General features: G+C 38.6%; 1 long non-coding RNA gene across 1 annotated transcript in view; it reads left to right on the top strand.

Annotated features, from left to right (window-relative positions):
• The window catches only part of LOC106506927, a 61911-nt gene extending 58682 nt beyond the window's left edge, over positions 1–3229 (top strand). The window contains exon 4 of the long non-coding RNA XR_001302579.2: positions 1597–3229. This is a non-coding gene — a long non-coding RNA (uncharacterized LOC106506927). The remainder of the gene's footprint in view (positions 1–1596) is intronic.

Consider the following 7918-nt stretch of genomic DNA (forward strand, 5'->3'; position numbering starts at 1 on the left):
GCTACACAGCAGGTCCCCTTGGCCAATCATTCCATGTACCTCAGTGTGCATAGACATTGGAACTTTGAAGTTCTCATGAGGAATCCAATGCAAGTTCAATTTGGGTAAATTTAGAAGGCTTTGGTAAAGGACTATTGACAAATGTGTGGAGAAGATAGAAGGAAATCATAAGGCAGTATCCTTATTGTTGGTAACAGAATTATCTCCTCTAGGCCCCACGTGGTAAGGAAGTAGAGGGGTCTCTAAAACCCAGAGGCAGAGAGGGCAGGGTGGAGAGGGTCAGCTGATAAGAGCTGTGCTGTATGCAGGCAGCCTGTGCAAAGTAAATACTCATCTCACTCTCCTCTCACCATTTCACCTCTTGCACATACTTCTTAGGGTCCAGAGCCATCTAGAAGTAGAGGACAAGTGAACCCATGGATGTGATTCATGCATAGCACCTTTCCAGGGCACAGAGAGAAATGCACAGTGGTGAAGAGTGCATCTGGGGGGGTGATGACCAGTGCTCATGAGCGATGACCAGCACCAGCATCACACACTTACTTGCACCTCTCAAGTTCCTCCCCCATTGTAGGGCTGATGGGCAATTTGTAGAACCAAAATGGCAGGGCCATAAACATCAAATATTGTCCATCATTGCATAGTCACTCACCCGAGAGACTCTTCATGGATTTTTCCACACATATCCTGCTGAATAGTACTTTGATTATTCATCAGAATTTTTGGTTACAGCTAACCAAATATAGAACCATCATTAGAAACATCATTCAAGAATGCAAGGAATAAGAACTTTTGAATATATAGCTGTGGCTTGATAAGTGGCTGGCACGTGGCAAGATCTGACTAGGATGATTCACTGTTTCATCTACAGCCAGTTTTATAGCTTCTTGCATTTCAATGATTCCTTTGGAAAGGCATCCTACGGTTTGGAAATTTTGCTTGTCTCAAGAAAAATATTTTTATTTTCATATTCCCTGTCATTTAAATTTCAATTAGTCCTGCTAAACCCCCACAAAAAGAGTCCTTCCAGCACTCTTGTTCTTTGCCTACTTGTGACAAAATGGCTATCAGGGCAGATCTTAGGCGTCTAAGTTAGCAAAACCAAGAAAATGTTTTTAGTGAAGGTTCAGATGGAATCGATTCAAATTAAAGTCTGTTGACATATATAATGGTAAGGAAAACAATTTTCTGTTGGTAAAAACTTTCAGATAGGAAGATATTACAACCCTGTGGATCAATGTCAGAAAGGCATCTGAACAAATGCTGTTGAACATCAAAAGTCACTTGAAGTGTCAGCTGCTTTGAGAGAATATAAAGAAAACCTGATGACTTTCATCCTGAGGTTAAGTAAAAAAAGCTGTGCTAGAGATAAGGCAGGAAGAAAAAAGGTTCCATGGTTCTAAGATGTGTATACTCTTTGACCTCAGGATGCTAAAGCTTATTAAAAAATTCCACAGTTTCTAAAGCTAAAGATGGTATTAAATTCAAAGTTGAGTAATGCACTGTAAATGTTATTTACTTGCTCTGAGGCACATAAATGTCATTTATACTCTTGATCATTTTAATTTAATGTATGAACTTGCTATTTCTTGGCAGGGAGTTGTCAAACATAAGCGAATTATACCAAGACAGTGGAAGGAGAACTGAGAGAAACGATAACTGACAAGGTAAGCTGATTTAAATATTTATTGATTTCATTTCAACAAATAATGATTATTGTGATATTACTTGCAGTCATTTGGTGCATGTGTAAGAGGAGGAGGCGGGGCAGTTTTGCTTAACAGTCTGTTTTGCCCCTTTATCTTTTATCAGGCAAGTTCTGTCTTCCATCAACTCCTTGTAACTCGGTTTAAGTCTCTTTCTTCTAAGAACAGAGGGATCCCCTAGGAAGTAGACATATAAATGAGAATTGATTTTAAGTTTCAGATGTTTACCTTGTTTCTGAGTAAGGGAGTGCTTGCCCTTCAACTTTCAGTCTATTCAAAATCCCTATATGCAGCCAATATTAAGTGTTTCCTGTATACCACTTGATGAGCACTGGGAATAGAGGGGTGAATATTATGGAGACGTTCCTTGTGCCTGTATAGCATGCATTCGAATGTCAGAAACTAGGTAATACATGCATAGAGATGTTGCATCGTAATGAAAGAAAATGTGTACTGATATTTAAGTGTCATGAAGAAGACAGACTAAGGTAATGTGATAGAGGATAACTGGGGGCATGTGAGCTGTTTTAAATTGAGTGATCTTGGGAGTTCCCTGATGGCCTAGTGGTTAAGGGCTTGGTGTTGTCACTGTTGGGCAACTGTTGTCACTGTTGGGGCTTGGGTTTGATCCTTGGCCTTGGAACATCACATGATGTGGGCATGGCCAAAAAATAAAAATAAAGAGAGAAAGAAAGAAAAAAAGAGGTCTTGGAGGCTCTTTCTGAAGGAGAATATTGATGTTGAGACACAAATGACAAGTAAGAGGCAGTATGAATGGTTGAGAGGACAGAATGTTCTAGTTGAACTGAGAAGCAAGTGCAAAAGCCCTGAGGTGGGAGCATACCTTATGATCAAGGTAAGCAAGGAATGGTTGAGTAATTTTAGAGAAAAGCCTAAATGCTATTTCATTTGACATTTTAAAAATTATATTGGGTCTAAATTTATGCTCTTAAATGGTTCCAGAGTGCTTGGAAATTGAAAGTTCATTAATGAAAATTCTCATTGGATTAGGACTTTGGAAATGGGTTATTGCTTAAACATATTTCAAATGATTATGGTGAAAAATTACATTTCACAAATTGGTTAAGAATTTTAGTAACAATCAAGCCACTTCTGTTGAGTGAAAACCTACTAGGTGCTGTGTGTACTGTGAACAGGCTCTATGAGAAAATATGAGTTAACATAAGATAGAACTTTTAACCTGAAGATGAGCAGAGTTGAGATGCTGGGAAGATGTGTAAGCCCACAAAAAGATGACTAATGACACAAATTCATAACAAGTTCAAATAAATCATGACATACTAACAAGGAAAGCAAGGGTGCTTACACCTCACAGTGCACAGGGTGGCTTCTTGAAGGAAATGAAATTGGAACTGGGAGGAAGAATTAAGTGGCCAGAGCCTGGCAGAGTTTGTGGTAATGAGCAGAAGTGATGGGAAGCAGTGACATATCAAAGACTTAGGTCTTTCTTCCTTTTCTTCATACCATGAAGCTGAATAAAAGTTTCACAATTTGATTTTTGCTTTTGGCACGATTGAAATACATACCTAAATCATTAAGAAACTGTGTGATCTCTTTCTATGTTATTTTACAACAAGGCTTCCTGTCCTACTAGACAGCAGCTCTATGAAGAAAACTCTAGTCCCCCCGGTGTTAGTTTTTTATTTTGATGAAATACAGAATTTTATTTTGATGGTGCTTCACTATTACAAAGAGATGAAACAAATAGAACTTCATTCCATATTGACAAATAAGAGGAATATTATAGAATGATTCCCATTGCTGCTATCTACCCCATTTTTTCTATGATGAAGTAGATGACTTGGGGTTGCTGGGCCCCAAGTATCCCAGCTCCCTTTACAGCATCTTAAATAGTGCTCCTTGAATGTCAATCAAAGGTATATCCAAAGTTACTGGACATGTCTCTGTGGGACCTTCCTGATCCTGAAAAAGGCCTCAAAGCAAAGAAATACAGCTAAGTGAGCTGTTCAGGCAGTGGTATAAATGGATTCTTGGCAATTCATTGGCTTTCTCTGGTCATTGAGTCAGAGCCACACTGTTTGTTGAGGGTCGGTTTAGTAACTTCTTCTACCTTTCATCATCTCCTTGGTATTTCTCTGTATTGGGGGCAAGCTGCTACAGACTGTCTGAGATGTTACTTTGTGTGTGTGTGTGCATGTGCACACGTACACATGTCTATTTTCTCGAGGTCTTATTTTTTAAAACTAGCTAATCATTATAACTACTTGGTTTTTTGTTTTTTGTTTTTTGTTTTTGTTTTAACAAAATACAGATGATTGGGATTCAACCCAAATCAGTTAGATAAAAAATCTATGCTGGAGCCCAGATTCTAGTAAGTTCCCTCAGGGCTGCTAAAGTTCAGTGAGTCTTGAGCTCCTTTGACCTCTCCTGAAAGGATGAATGCCTTGATTTGTATGCATGTATTTCTGTCAGATGCTTTAAATGAAGTCAATAACCAAAATGCATTTCCAGAGTTCGGGTCATTGAGTTGAGAATCAAATGAAATACATTTCTGGGTGATGGAACAGTAAGGATGAGAAGAGAACTAGAGCAGTGTGGTGTGCACATATGTAGCTACTGTCTTTGATGCAGCACACATAACTGACCCAAGAAAGCTAGTGCCCAGGTCACAGCTGCAGAGACACTCTTAAGAACCATCAGTGACTTCACAATGCCATTACACCGGGTGTGAGGTGGTTCCTGGCATTCAGCTTCCTGTTCTTCCATCAAAAGGAAGACCTTTTCTGGCCAACAGGCTAGTCAGACTCCTCTAGCTTGCTATACCTTGGTGCTAAGAGGTTCTGATGAGGCAGTATAGTCCTCACTCCTTTGTGTAATAAGGTAAGGTTAAGGAAGAAAAAAGAATTCATAAGTGAAAAATCGTTTTGTTTTTGTAAAGGGCCACATGAATGGTACAGATCCATCTTTCTCCCTGGGGCAGTGGACTCAGATAACAGATTTAACTATAGCTACATCTCTATATCTCCAAGTGACCTTGGACAAGTTCTTTGACTTGTCTAAACCTCTTTTTCTCTGAAATGTAGACCATTACAAGATTGGTGTGGGATTACAGATAATTGTTCGTAAATTCATTTTAATGAGTATTTTGCTTTTTTTTTTTTTTTTTGCTTTTTAGGGCTGCAATAGCAGCAAATGGAAGTTCCCAGGCTAGGGGTGAAATCAGAGCTATAGCTGCCGGCCTACACCACAGCCACAGCAACGCCAGATCCGAGCCACATCTGTTACCTACACAACAGCTCATGGCAATACTGGATCCTTAACCCATAGAGTGGGGCCAAGGATTGAACCCATATCCTCAAGAACCCTAGTTGGGTTCATTATTGCTGAGTCACAATGGGTACTCTCTCATTTAATGAGTATTGATTGCATAACCACTACGAATCTGATATTGTTCTAGGAACTAGGGATAAAGCAAAAAATAGTCTCCAGCTTTCATGGAACTTGCAAGGGTATAGTAAACAATAAACAGGCAAAGGCTTAGTATGCCAGGTGGTTGATAAAGGCCTTGGAGAAGAAGGAAGCAAGGCAGATAAGGTAGGAATTTCGGGGGGAATGTGGGTTTTATGGGGAATGTTGAGATTTTGTTATCAGGAGAGCTGCATTGATAATTAAGGGCTTTGAAGGAATTAGGACCAGGTAGATATGTATTAAAAGTTCATTACAGGCAAAGAACACAGCAAGTGCAAAGGCGTGGAGGTGGTATTGTATGTGGAATTCTGGAGAAATAGAAGGAAGCCAGTAGGGCTGGCACAGAGAGAGAGAAATAGGGATACTGGTAGGAGATGAAGTCAGTTAGTCCTGAGGCCAAGTTAGGGAGGTAGCCCTTTGCATACTTAAACCTGCATGGGAATCCCTGGGGGCTGTTGTTGAAATGTGGATTCAGATTCAGTAGGTCTGGAACGAGGCCTGGGCTTCTGGATTTTGAACCTCTTCCAGGCAGACCACACTCTGAGTGGACTAGGTGTGGGGCTATGTAAGCTATTGTAAATAAAGATGTTAGCATTGGCCCTGAGTGAGATGCGGGGGGGGGGGGGGCATGGGAATGTTTTGAGTGCCTCTTCAAGGCATGGTTCTGGCTGTCACGATAATGAGGTGTCCAACGCCCTGACTGATTTTGCACATTGTCTGGGTTTTAGTCCTAGTGTCACCACTCACTCACTGCCTGTCTTTGGTAAGTTGCTTAAACTTCTTTTTCTCTCAACTTTTTGTTTTGAAAAATGCTAAACCTAGAGAAAAGGTGAAAGAAAAGTACAATTAATGCTTTATATCCTTCACCTAGATTGATCAACTATTAATATTTTTCTCTATTTGCTTATCTCATACTCTTAAGTACATATTATCTCATTATTATTAACCATTTAAGAGTCAGTTTTTGACATAATGACCCTTCAACCCTAACTAGTTCATTATGTAAGAAAAATCTCCTATATAAATACAATGAACAGTCACATTCAGAACATTTGATGTTGATACAATCATCTAATATAAAAATCTCAATTTAAATACAACCAATTTCCTTCCCAAATATCCTTTATAACAATTTCCTTTTTCTGATGTTGAATCCAATCCAGGATATTATATTGGATGTTATATTGCTTTAGTTTTCACGTCTCATTAGTCTTTTAACCTAGAACTGAATTGCTTTACCTCGGCCTTTTTAAAAAATGTAAAAAAAATTTTTTTGATGTTTTGTGCCATTGTTATTTTTGAAAAGTCTGCACCAGAGTTCTCTGGCAGCCTAGCAGTTAAGGATCCAGCATTGTTACTTCTGTCACTCAGGTCACTGCTGTGGTGTGAGTTCAAACCTTGGTCCGGGAACTTCCACATGCCTGGGCATGCCCCTTCTCCCTCCAAAAAAACCCTGGCTGGGCCAGTTGTTTTATAGAATGTCACCCAATTTAGATTAAAGGTTTGTAATGATTTAATTCAGGTATGCATGATTAGCAAAAGTACCATGTAAGTGATGTGTGCCTTGCTCTGTGCAAGCATCCAGAGGCATTTGATGTCAGTTTGCTTCATTTTAGTGATGTTAACTTGGGTCACTTGCATAAAGTGTTACAGCAGATTTCTTCACTGTATAGGTACCCATTTTCCTTTGTAGTTAACAAGCTACCTGTAGAGAAATACTACATAAGTAGCCTTTCCCTCAACAAACTCTCATCCAGTGGTTTTCCACCCATGAATAATTCTCATCTGAAAAAATTATTGCTTTAGAGGTTGCAAAATGGTTATTTTGCTAACTGTCATTACTTGTTTTATTATTTGGCTATGTAAAAGAGCTTTTTTATTATTTTGATTTGTTCTATTTGACCTTTTGACTTTAGTTTTATTATTCTGCCATCTAGAAGAGCTTTCTCTTTAGCCTGTGTGTGTGTATATGCACGTATGTATCCATCTGTGTATCCATGTCTGTATCTATCTACCTATTCCTTGTCTTGATATGAACTTACGGGTTCTTTATTTAACAATTCAGTTGTGCTATAAACCATTGCTGACATCATTATTTTGATGCCCAAATTGTCCTTGTTTTGCCAGGAGGAGCATCTTCAATCTGGTTCCCATGTTCTTTTCAGGTTTGAGTGCTTCCTCAATTTCTTGCCCCACAAAATATTCTAGGTTCACTTTGTACTTGACCTTCCCCAACCCTGGACAGCCATTTTTCCCCAAAACCCTGGTTCCCTTTGTGCAGACTTGTTTATAAGTACCAATTTTAAAAAAATTAAAATAGAACTACCATAGAAATTATGAAATTAGATGGCAATATAACTTGCAGAGTTATTTTGAGGGTTAAATGAGAAAATTTGTGTAAAAGACTTTACATTATTTATTTCAGCCATTTCCAAGGCAGTATAAATCAATGGAAACATGGCTGAGAATGACAGTAGATGGATTTAGAAAATGTAAATTATGATATCCTCTGGGGGAACACAAAAGGTTAACAGATTTACATAACAGGTCCATAAATATCTACTTTGCCTCCCAATGTATAGAAGATAAACAGTTTGCCATCACACATGGCATTTTAGCATAAAGAGTTACCAATCTGATTCTCAAGTCCTTATGCAAATAATACAGAAAAAAATCATACTCTCAAACAAATTCTTAGTTTTGATGATGTGGGAAGAGATTTTACATAAGACTTTAAATCCTAAAGCATTTCATTTAGAACT

Source organism: Sus scrofa, chromosome X, assembly GCF_000003025.6.
Source record: "Sus scrofa isolate TJ Tabasco breed Duroc chromosome X, Sscrofa11.1, whole genome shotgun sequence".
Classification (NCBI taxonomy): domain Eukaryota; kingdom Metazoa; phylum Chordata; class Mammalia; order Artiodactyla; family Suidae; genus Sus; species Sus scrofa.